Raw genomic sequence first — 12,327 nt, forward strand, 5'->3', positions numbered from 1 at the left:
TATTTATGTAGAGAAAGGTCTGGTTTTTAGTGCTACAGAGTTTCCATTGTTTTGATTCAGCATCGTTATTCTTAACTTTTAGATGAAAAACATTATTGAGTAAAATGGTTATTGTTCATACACTACAACAAAAAGTCTCTTTAGCGACCAAGTTTTTGGCGAGGAATTTATTTTCCTCAGTAAATGTCACATTTCACGAGGAATAATTAAGTTTCTCACTAAATGCCATTAGGTTTTTTACGAGGAACATATTTTCCTCCCTATATATCACTTTCTACGATGAATATTTCAGTTCATCACTAAAGGTGACCACAATTTGGTCTCTCAAATCGTCATGTTATTAGCGAGGAAATATGAGACTTCAGTGACGAATTTTTTCATCGCAAAAACAACATTCAACGAGGAAATAATGATTTCGTCGTTATTTGTTTGGCGGCAAATTGTTTAGGACCCGCCAAATTTGATGGCGACAAAACTATGGTTTCCTCGCTGAAAGTTTACTTTCTACGAGAAACCATTTCCTCGTTAAAGGAAACAATTAGCGAGGAAATAACTCTTTCCTCGTTATTAGTTTAGCGGATAATTGAGTAAGGCCCGCCAAATTCATTGGCGACAAAACTATGTTTTTCTCGCTGAAAGTCTATGTTCTACAAGGAACCATTTCCTCGTTAAAAGAAATAATTAGCGAGGAAATAACACTTTCCTCGTTATTAGTTTAGCGGATAATTGAGTAAAACCCGTCAAATTCATTAGTGACAAAACTATGGTTTCCTCGTTAAAAGTCTATGTTCTACGAGGAATCATTTCCTCACCAAAAGAAGCAATTAATGAGGAAAACGCTTTCCTCGTTATTAGTTTGGTAGAAAATTATGTAAGCCCCGCCAAATTCAACAGCGACAAAACTATGATTTCTTTGCTAAAAGTTTGTGTTCTATGAGGAACCATTTCCTCACCAGAAGAAGCATTTAGTGAGGAAATAACACTTTCCTCCTTATTAGTTTAGCGGAAAACTAAGTATGTTCTATCAAATCCAATGGCGACAAAACTATGGTTTCTTCGCTAAAAAACTATTTTCTACAATGAACCATTTCCATTTCAAAAAAAAAAAATTAAAAAAATAAAATAAAAATGAACCATTTCCTTGTCAAAAGAAGCAATTAGCCAGGAAATAACTATTTTCCTCGTTATTAGTTCAGAAAATTGGGTAAGACCCTCCAAATTGAACGGCAAAGAAATGAGAAGATTTGAGATGAAGAAATACGTTTACTTGCAATAAATGAATGTATAAATAAGATTACCAATGAATGATATGTGCTTGGTGTTTATATTTGTCGTAATCATTTTTTCTTTTCTTTTTTTAGTGTGGAATGCACTATTGACATATTTGATTTTATGATCATTAAAATTCATATACACAAGCATTATTCATATTTTTGCTTTAAAAGTATGATCAAATATCATGGACCTCTTTAAAATCGTAAGGCGGTATTGTATGAATGATTTCATTGTTACTAAACAAGTTAGCGATAATCTATTGTTCTTCACGATACTAATTTGATATGTTCATTTGTAAACATTAGTATGAATGACTCGTTTTCGCTTCCCGGTTTTCTGCAATTGAGTTTCCCTTTACTACATCTCTCCTACTTAAGAACCACTGCATCATACATGGCATGAGTTTATATTTCTTACCTCAATCATATGACAATGACTCATGATACAACCTATTTTGTATATACAATGGATACTGTCGTTCAATAATGGATGTCTTTCTTGTTCAATTTGATGGACCACATGTGGAACACACTATATATGCAAAATGAAAAAAAGAAAGCGCTAATCCAAAGCTTAAAAAGAAAAAAGAAAAAACGAAGATAAAATACTAGGGTAGTAGGATATCGCTCTTTTCTATCTCTGCCGTTCTCCTCTCATAGTCTGATGAAGCTCCGTCTCCGTTTCTGAGGCTCCTCTTTTGATCTACCATCTGTGAAGCTCTCATCTCAGTGAGTAACATTAGATTCATCTTTCTTCTTCCTTGTATATCATTCTAGTAGAGCTTGATTAATCAAGGTCGATTTTTTATTTTATGCTAAATCCAAATGTGAGATGTCATAGTTTATATAATTTGGGGTAATTTTAATTAAACGCTCTCTAATTGAATGCCCAATTCGATTTGAACTCAACCTATATTTTGATTATTTTATGAGTCCAGGACAAGGAGATGTCGATACCAGGTCAATTCAATCTTCTGTCGCTGCACTACCAATTGCTCTCTTATTATGGGGTTCGAATTGGGTCTTTGCTACCATTCCACATTTCAAGTTGCGGTCTCAACTTCCACTAGGTCAATTCGCATTCTCACTCTCTAATTTGGTGCCTGCATTTTGTGATTTCTGATTTTTGTGTGGTTTGGGATTTCTCGTATTTTGGTGGGTTAATTCTCAGTGACTAATGATAATCGGGCTGTGGTTTTCTTCTTCATGAATGAAACAGATTGTGCACAGGGAAATGCAGGACAATTTTCCTCATTTATGGTGAGTCCAATGCTCATTCTTATATTGACTATGTTGTCATCTTCCTTTAGCATAATATCTTGTCCCCTTTAACATGTCATGAGGGTCTCTTTTCTCCTTTTCAATACCTAAGCAATGGAAACTTTGTTGCCTACCTTCGAATTTGCTAAGTATGCATTGTGTATGAAGTGAATTATATTTGAACCTTGTTATTTATCAAATTTACAGATGCAGTATTTGTTATAGACTATGAACCTTGTTATATTTCATCAGGTTTTCAGTTAGTACCAACTTTTGCTACTGAATTTGTAATATTTGCTTGCTTACTTTGCAAGATTAGGATCGGAGCATGAAATTTGCAGTCTTTAACTGTAAGTGTTGTTTGAATCATTGTGTCTTTTTGGATTGATTTTCTCTGTGATAGGGTTCTTCATAATTCCAAGCTCTGGACATTGTAACACATTAGCTCAATTCCACTTTTGAATGCTTTTCATTTCTTTATTTTAACTCCACAGAGTAATTTGTGGGGGTCTAAAACTTCTTCTAACAAGGATTATAGGGTAAAGAAGTACTAAAAGGTCATAGTTCCGAGTACTAGAAAATTTTGTTGCACTGCATGTCTTAGTACTTCTATGAAAACAGAGTATTTGGTAGTGGGTTGTGGATGAGGAACAGATACAGTGTTTTTTCTTTCTTTCTTTTTTTCGATGGAATGAACATATACAGTGTTATTCTCATAAGATGACAGTCTACTCATATTGATTGCTGTATGGATATCCCAATATCTGGCTTTTGACATTTCATTGACTGTACTATTGGTAGCCAGCTTCATGCACAGGGCCTTGAAATGATTCAAATTACTTCTGGATCAAGAGAACTCTGTAAGATATTGGAGGTTCGGCTGTACTATTGCGAGCCAGCTTCATGCACATGGCCTTGAAATTACTTCTGGATCAAGAGAACTCGGTAAGATATTGGAGGTTTGGTTGCACTATTCTTCTGTTTAAGCCAAGATTTCCATTCATTGACATGCACTTTTCCTTTCTTAAATTTGAGTTCTTGTTTTACCTATAAGAATGCCACATGTTAAAGTTAATTAATACTCCAGTGACATCACAGTTTGAGTTCTTGTTTTACCTATAAGAATGCCACATGTTAAAGTTAATTAATACTCCAGTGACATCACAGTTTGAGTCCTTGTTTTACCTATAGGAATCCCATATGTTAAAGTTAATTAATACTCCAAGTAACATCATAATTTCTATTACAGGAGAAAAGTTTTGGGTTAGGATGTTGTTAGATACAACTTATTTATATCATGTGTGAAATTGACCACCAGATTTGAGTGGTCATAACGTATGATATGAAGCAACGTTTCACAGAGTATGTTACAATACTAGCTGGTTTATTGGATTGATGTTATGCAATTCTGCAAACTATTTAAGGTCATACTCATATGGATATGATTGATTAATGACTGCTAAATTAATTTTGGGTAAGACTAATTTTTGATGGATTTTAAATCTATTGGTTTGCTCTGCAGGTGCCAAAGCCCTATACTAAACCTCTAAAAGAGAAATTCCATTTCTAATGACGAGTTCCAAGTGCAAGAGTAGAAAAGATTTCAAGATTTGGGGAAGTAATCAGGAGGATGCCTATGATTTAGTTCACCAATAACCAAGTGATTTAGTTACTTCTATATTGGATTTAGTACAGACAATCCCTAAACTCTTTTGAATTAGTATATAGTATTTGATCTAACTACTTTGAACTAGTACTTATTGTAAGGGAATACTTTGAGTTATTACTTTACTTTATATATATATATATATATATATATATATATATATTTCTTTTGTCCACTCATCTTTATTTAATAATGTATTCCTCTCCATAACCAAACAAGTGCAACAAAAATGAATTTTCTTGTTATGGACAAGAGAACCTACAATGAGAAAAGTAAAGTTCCTCGTCATTGAGTACGTTTAGGGAGAAATGGTTTTCTCGCTAAAAGGATATATAGTGCGAGGAAAATAAAATTTCCTCATTGAAGATAGCTTATAGCGAGGAAAAACTTCCTCACCCAAAGCTATCTACAACGACGAAATTATGTTTGTCTCAAAAAGTGTATTTTAAATTTTTTATTATTTATAATTTCTAAATTATTACTTATCATTAGCGAGGAAATAATTGTTTAGCGATGAAATCTATTTTATCGAGAAATATATTTAACGACTATTTTCTAGCCCTCAAAAATTTTCAATGAGGAAAATGTATGAGCTTAGGCGAGGAAAGAAATTGTAGCTAAAGAATATTGGCGAGAAAAAAATATTTTCATCGTGAAAAGAGCTTGGCGAGGAAATAGTATTTTCCTCGTGGAAACTTTTCTTGACCACCCTACTGCGAGGAACTGACGACCAAAATATTTTCCTCGCAGAAGCACTACAGCGAGGAAATTTTGATTTTCAGCGACAAACTTATTCCTTGCAAATTAGGTTTTCTGTTGTAGTGATATCAAACGAGTGGATCAGGTCATGGCAGGTATGCATCTCGTGATTAATGGGAAATTGGTCACAAAGTTGTGGGTAGCAATGATTGGTATAGGCTTGAGGGCCCCTGTTTGACATGGTTTTTTGGTTTTCAAAAGCTCAGAAAGAGAGAGAATGGGGGAGTGTGTGTATTGCCTTGAATTTTTTTTTGGAAAAAGCGTACTGCCTTGACATGGTTGAATATGATGAGACTACTTAATTTTGAGTATTGAGACTATTGTGAGTCTAACAAAAGATCAAGAACTGGATGCATGGCTTTACCCTTGTTTTGAATAATTCGGCCTTACATGTATAACAATTTTATTGTTTTGCTGCACAATGAGGGGCAATAGACGTCTATTGGAGAGCATTAGACGTTTTGAATTGATGTAATCTTCTCATTTTTTTCTTTAATTAAAGTTTTATTTGTCTAAATTTAGAGAGATTAGTTCTCATTCCAGCGACTGAAAGTTCTATTGGGGAGCAATAGACGTCTATTAGGGGCAATACATGGCTGATAGTCGTCTATTGGGGGGCAATAGACGTCTTTTATCTTCCATTTATCTCAGATTTCACTCACATTCCTTTAATTTTGTTATTGATGTTTGTTATGGCTCTGTTATTTCATGATCTAATTCTCTTTTATGGTTTAAATTTTGTCTTTGGCTTTGGTTTTAAGGTGTTTGCAGGTGGTATCCTTGGGCTGTCGATTGACATACTCCTCATTCAGGTATAATCTTTAATATTAATTATTTTTGGGTTTTATAGTTTTGGTTTTCTTTATTCAATTAGATGATTGAATTGGATTTTGGCTTATGAATTCAACGATGAAAATTATGTTTGGGCATTTGACTGATTAGATGGTATTACGTATATATGAGCATATATATATATACATTGGTAAGTTTCCCTAAAAATATATATATATACATTGATATGTGTATATATATATGGGTGAAACTTGAGTTAATTGGTTCCCTCTTGCTGATTTTTTCTCAGCTATAGTGTTTGATTTTTCGTTTGAATTTGTATTAGCGTTTCTGCTCATTTATTTATTTATTTATTTCTTGCTTTGTAACTCTTTGCAACACTTTGGAACTATAAATGTCTTGTAATGTCCTTAGAGAGTTAGGTGCCAGCGTGAATGGTGATCTATTCTAAAATGTTTCAAAATCAATATGCCACGGCTGGTATCTATATACAATGGTCATGTTATCTTTGCTATTTCAATTGGATGTTCCTTTTATGTAGTTTGGTGCAAGATAGCTCTATTCATTCATCTAGAAATTTACTTAGATTTAATGTTATGTGGCTGAGCATATATATAGAGGGCATGCACATGTTAAGACCAGATACAAAGCTGCTTTATAAGTTGAAGCTTTTGTTTGTTCTCTTGCAAGGGAAACAAGAGTTAAGTAGGTGAATAAAAAGAAAAGAAAGAAAACATATCATGTTTCTGAATTGATCAGCAGACTATGAGTTTACAATGTATTATTAAATTGTGTGGTCTGAACATTGCTCTACATCTGTGGAGAAGACAAAGGCTGTTCTCTGTGAGATAAAGAAATGGGCTGTCTACTATTGCTTCAAGTAAGTCCAGATTATACTTTTGATTTGCAGGGCATGCATACCTTTGTGTTGCTTATGATATCTATTCTACTGCTAGTTGTGTGATTATGTTGGTGGCAAGACTCATTACTATGCATTAGAGTCATTAAGCTTTATTGGTTATGTAGCTAATGTTCCATTTCTAGGTGTTTATATGCATAACTAACTTGAAAATTTTCCGTTTCTTATGTTAAATATAAAACAGATATTTTGGTTGGTCATGATCTTTATTGTATTTTACATTTTGGGATTTTTGAGTGCAGATAAAACCTCAATGGGAAAAAAAAAATAAGTTCACATTGCCTCCACGCTCAGATGCAATACAAGCTCCTCAACCAACACCAGCACCTTAACCCATAGCAGTGCCTTAGCCATCTTGACTTTCTCATCCAGGAGACTTACCCCATCAAAGGTTAGCACCTCGACAGCTCACAAGTCAGAGTTCAGGTATAAATATTTCGAATTTCATATGTGTAGTTTTGTAAGTGGCTCCCTCTGTCTTAAATGTTATGCAAAGATAGAAATATTTTAAATCTCATATGGATAGCTTTGCTCGTATCTCTTTCTGAGTCCTGGTCACAAGTGGAAATGACATTACAAAAAGGTTGTTCACTTCCTCTGTTCTTAGATACCATATACTAGATCATATAGGTGATCTAGTATTGTTATCCTGCTTTTCCCTAGTTATGGTCTTTCATTGTGCTGCTTTCATTTATGCTAAATAGGATTTATTGTTCAACCTAATATCATCCATAAAGTACTACTTTTTAATAGGTTTTTGGTGGTGGTATAACTTTTGTTGTGGGTTGATCAATGTCAGATTATTACTAAACTTATGATATAAATTTTCTGGATTTGTTTGTCGGCTATGTAGTCATCTCTTTTCATTTTGCTGTAGGAGAAAATGAAGAAGAGGATGAAAGATTTCAGGGCAAAGCTCGTTGAAGAGGCATATCATTGGATACTCATCTTCAGTCATGCAAGTGACTTTGAGTGACAAGCTTCCAATAATAGTCGAGCAAAATTAAAATCTTTTTAGTGGATGATCTTTAACAAATTACAGGGGTGTATTTTACTAGCAAAAACAATGGCATGCTTTGCACCAGGATTGATAATGTTGAAGGCATAGATAACTTCCCAGGTGTCTTGGTATGGAGGTTTTAAATTGATGCCTTGATTTTCATGGACCTCTACTTAGAGTATCTTTTGTATATGTAATTAAGGAACTAAACATCTTCCAAGATCTTTTGTGCTTGTAGTTGAGGAACTGTATGTAATAATTATTCTTTATTTAATATAAGTCCAAAAGTGTTATTGATGATTTTTTAATTATGACATTTATTTGTTGTTTATCTTCAAGGCTTCCCAGCAAGTAAAATAACAACATATAAAAAATAAAAAAAGAATTGTGAAATGAACAACATATTCTTAACTATGAGGATACAAGAGCCTCACAAATATTTATACGAGAGGAATATGTGTTCCTCGCAATTCTTAATTTGTGAGGAATATGCGTTCCTCTCAATTCTTAATTTGTGAGGAATATATGCATTCCTCGCAATTGTTCATTTGTGAGGAAACCAAAAGTCCTCGCATATAGTAATCCGTGAGGGGGTTTAGGCAAGGAAAGTTTGCGACGACTTGATTTCCTCGCTCATCACTTTAAGCGAGGAATTTAGATTTTTTGTGAGGAATTCTATTTGTCACATTTTTCGTTTTCTCTTGTAGTGCGTGCGAGAATGCATATGGCTAAGGTCTGTAGTTAGACACATTCGAGGAACTTGTGGTTTGAAGTCTACCACAGATGAACCTACATGAATTTATAAAGATAATGCAGCTTGTATTGAGCAAATGAAGTTAGGTTTCATCAAGGGTGACAACACCAAACATATATCGCCTAAGTTCTTTTACAATCAGCAACAACAAACACTTCTAAATATTGAAGTGAATCAAATCCGTTCAGAGGATAATATAGCGGACTTGTTTACCAAGTCGTTACCTAAATCCACATTTGAGAAACATGTGAAGAGCATCGGATTAAGAAAGTTATCCGAACTCCCATAATTGTAGAAATCAGGGGGAGACCTTGACATCAGGGGGAGGTATGATGTCTACATGTTCGATCTCGAAGAGTGAAGGACGTGTTGTGCTCTTTTTGCCCTTCGACCAGGGTTATTTTTGTCCCACAGGGTTTTTGTTACCTGGCAAGGTTTTTAGTGAGGCAACGATCAAAGCGTCATCACCGAGTTTGAGCGGCACAAGGGGGAGTGTTGAAGGATGTCGACTACTCCACATTCACGCTCGTTGTGCTCTTTTTCTCCGTAGACCAAGGTTGTTTTTTTCCCACAGGGTTTTTATTACTTGGCAAGGTTTTTGACGAGGCAACTTAGAAGCGCATAGCAGAGGCAACACTATTGACATGGAATATCCAAGGAGGAGTGTTGTAAATGATAATGACTATTCATGCAATAGGTATTGCTTAATGTATGCGATTGACATACTTGTAATGTGCGATTGATTAGTATAGCTATTATGTATTGCCTTTTGTATACATGATGTAACCCTATATAAACCTCATGGTGAGATGAATACAATACAATACAATTTTTCCAATTCTCTACAACACAAAAAACATATACACTTTAATACTTCAGAATATCATGGTTTTATGTTTTTACAAATTGTCAAACCAAATAAAAGACCATCTCTTCAAGCACAAGCAGCTCACTTAAACAATGATTAATTATTGCCAAGGAGGATTACACCATTCCCTAATTGATCTAATTAAAAATCACAGCAATAAAAGAAATCGAGATCACAGATCAGGATTATACTTGAGCTCTTTATTGATAAAACACAAACTTACTACTAGTGATTAGGTGCCTTGATATGTAAGCCACATGAGTAGAATTGGCAACTTTGGTCATGGTTTTCAAGTTGTAAGCTACCAAACACCTCGATGTATCCCTATTGTAAAAGTAGCCCAAACACTTGCAGGTCCAAAGTACACTTCTTTCCACAGTCGACCTCTTTTGTGCCGATCCACTAGTGTACTGACTCGAGAAATGATCAACTCCTTCAACTTTGTAGTAGTGGAAGCTCTTTGCATCACAAGAAGTGAGATTCTCGAGTGCACAAGTTTGGCTATAACCCGATAGTCCTTTCTATGATGGTCAAGCAACACATTAGCTGTCCTCACAAAGGCCGAAGCTCCCACATTTCTCCAGCATTTGGCACTCACTTTGCCTCCAGTAACGATCCTGATCGAAAAGAGTGAAGGTTATTTCCCATGCACCCCAATCAACCTTATCGTCGTAAGCGTAAATCCTAACATTGCCATCGATATCAAGCCTAAGGAATGACAAGGTGGTATTGTATTTGGGTCTGGATAGATTGACTCCACCTGCTGAAGAATTGACCAATGAGTAATATAACGATATAAAATAAGCATGAACCTCCATCCGCTCGGAGGCGCGGCGCAATTTAATGTCACTTGATCAACCAGACTCTTGTCAAAGAATCTATAGTAGGGTAATGGCTTAGGAGAACTATTGCTCTTGTAGTACAAAAATAATCAATTGGGATCCAATACCAAGCTATAAACCCCATCTTTGTTTTCTTCCCCGAGGCCCGACTAACGAGCTTGCTTACTTTCCAGCCTTCAAGGATTAACCCACCAACAAAGTATCCGTTGGGTAGTCGAAGCTTTGCCAAATGAAATCTCCCTTCGAGTTGTAGATAACCATGTTTCCGGTCGGAAGCAACTTGAGGCCTACCACACTTTTGTTGGCAGTGTTGGTGTTTGAGCCCAAAAGTAATTTTGGTAATATCCTTTAAGAGAATTGAGCACAGCGGGCCGACACCTGTGACCTAAAAATGAGCCTACTTGAGTTTGGGTTATAGCTTCGCCCATTTCGAAGTTCATAAAGAAAACGAGCCCTTATAGGATTCGAGTAGCAGAGATCAATTAGGAATCTTCAATCAATAATCCTTCTATGACAACGAACAGCCGAAACCCTAGTATTAATACCAGGTTTCAAGGGACAACAAGACACAACTCTTCAATCAACTAATAGCACAGATTATCAAAGTCTCTCCGGAGCAAACCTACATTCAACATAGTTGAAATTAGCGAAGCAAAGGTAATGCCCTCGCAACCCAGCGAAGCTAAAGTCACTCTTGAGCAAACCCGTGCTTTCTCCTACTTCCCAGTGATTGCTTTGCTTAACGTACAACGTTAAGTATCGATTCGGTGAACACAAGAGATTACACCACAAGTCCTTATCCGTAAGGCAAAAGTCCTTTTCCGAAAGGCAAAAGTCATTATCCTCGTCCATAGCATTTGGTTAAGAAGTCAGGTCAAGGGAGACCCCGACGACTACACCGCAAGGTGTTGGCACGCTCGCGCACTCAAAAGAGACAGTTTGCTACCCAGACTGGTTTTGGAGCCAAACAGTTGGCCGGTTTGCCAAGCCACTCAGCCATCGGCCTGGGCCAAGACAAGGTTCCCCTTTGGCCCAAATGTGAGGGTGGCATTTTCACCAAACCCAACGGAAGAGTGACTCCGAACAGGTCAAGCCCATATGAAGAGCGAGGGTGAAGGCATTTGGGGTGGTGTTGTAGAAGCCAAGTTGGAAAGGGACATTTAAGATTCCAAGCATTTGATAGTCTCCATCATACTCTACAATGTAAGGGCCAAATTTGCCGCTACTGAACTTGAAAGTTTCAGTTGCAGGAACTTACGCTTGCGCAATGAGAACAAAGAGTGAGAAGAGGAATAGGCAGATCAAACAATGCCATGGCGACTAGGGTTTATGTTGTAGCTAGAGTTGAGGAAAACCTTCTATTTATAACTAGGTTATAACTATGCGTGAGGTCTAATATAGTCATTAAACCTGAATCTTCAAATTGTTAATTGATATGTGTTGGATTTAGATCATAATGGTGACTAGGATGGCAGGATGGAAATGATATGGATAGTTTATTTAATGATAAAGTAATTAATATTATCCGTCATTATATTAAGCACCGCACGATTTACACCGGCGCCTCACTTTGATAATGATTAAGAAATTTGTATAAAATACCACGAGGCCAATAAGACTCATACAAAGTGCAACCGGCCACCAGACCAAAATATTGGAAGCACAATTATATTTTCCACTTTAGGCATCTGCATTTGGGGCAACTTGGGGGTATTATCTTCCCCAAATATACTGCAGGTCATGGGGGAATCAACCTAACAAGGAAAGACAGGGAAACTCGCTTACACAAATGGACAAGGCCCTTAATTTTTACAAATTAACACACAAATACATAAAGTTTTAAAATAAAAGTGCTTATATAAACTTCTGAAAAGTTTTTAATTTTTTTTCAAAGAAACTTCTAAACTATTACTATGCACTCTAAAATTAAATATTTTTACGCTCATCGATCAACTCCGACCATTAATCATGTACTCTGAAGGATCCCTATTACATTCAAATTATTTTTAAACGTAATCAAATGAAATTAATAATAGGGCACATGTGATATCCAATTTTTTTTTTTTTGAATAGTGTGATATCCAAATTTTAGCTCCACCAGCTTTGGCTAGGGAGTCCGCGTGATATATATTCAATTTATTGTTGTACATTTAATGTTTATGTATGTTGAAGTTTAATTATTCTTATCCCGAC

General features: G+C 35.7%; 2 long non-coding RNA genes and 1 pseudogene across 8 annotated transcripts; 1 reads left to right on the top strand and 2 right to left on the bottom strand.

The window, feature by feature from the left end:
- The first annotated feature begins 1,827 nt into the window (after positions 1 to 1,827).
- LOC133732167 (uncharacterized) lies at positions 1,828 to 4,317 on the top strand. 7 transcript variants are annotated; one of them, XR_009856969.1, is made up of 6 exons: positions 1,828 to 2,003; positions 2,213 to 2,344; positions 2,494 to 2,534; positions 2,854 to 2,884; positions 3,340 to 3,479; positions 4,057 to 4,317. It is a non-coding gene; the product is annotated as an uncharacterized LOC133732167 (long non-coding RNA). The 7 variants fall into 7 exon arrangements; XR_009856964.1 differs by lacking the exon at positions 2,854 to 2,884 and adding an exon at positions 3,784 to 3,896; XR_009856968.1 differs by having other exon boundaries at positions 2,849 to 3,479.
- LOC133732168 (uncharacterized) lies at positions 3,340 to 3,775 on the bottom strand. The gene is made up of 2 exons (XR_009856970.1): positions 3,651 to 3,775; positions 3,340 to 3,581 (listed from the first exon to the last, which is right to left on the bottom strand). It is a non-coding gene; the product is annotated as an uncharacterized LOC133732168 (long non-coding RNA).
- A 5,175-nt stretch (positions 4,318 to 9,492) lies between the features above and the next one.
- On the bottom strand, positions 9,493 to 11,876 carry LOC133730970 (epidermis-specific secreted glycoprotein EP1-like; annotated as a pseudogene).
- Positions 11,877 to 12,327: the final 451 nt, after the last annotated feature.

Source organism: Rosa rugosa, chromosome 2 (assembly GCF_958449725.1).
Source record: "Rosa rugosa chromosome 2, drRosRugo1.1, whole genome shotgun sequence".
In the NCBI taxonomy this organism is placed as follows: domain Eukaryota; kingdom Viridiplantae; phylum Streptophyta; class Magnoliopsida; order Rosales; family Rosaceae; genus Rosa; species Rosa rugosa.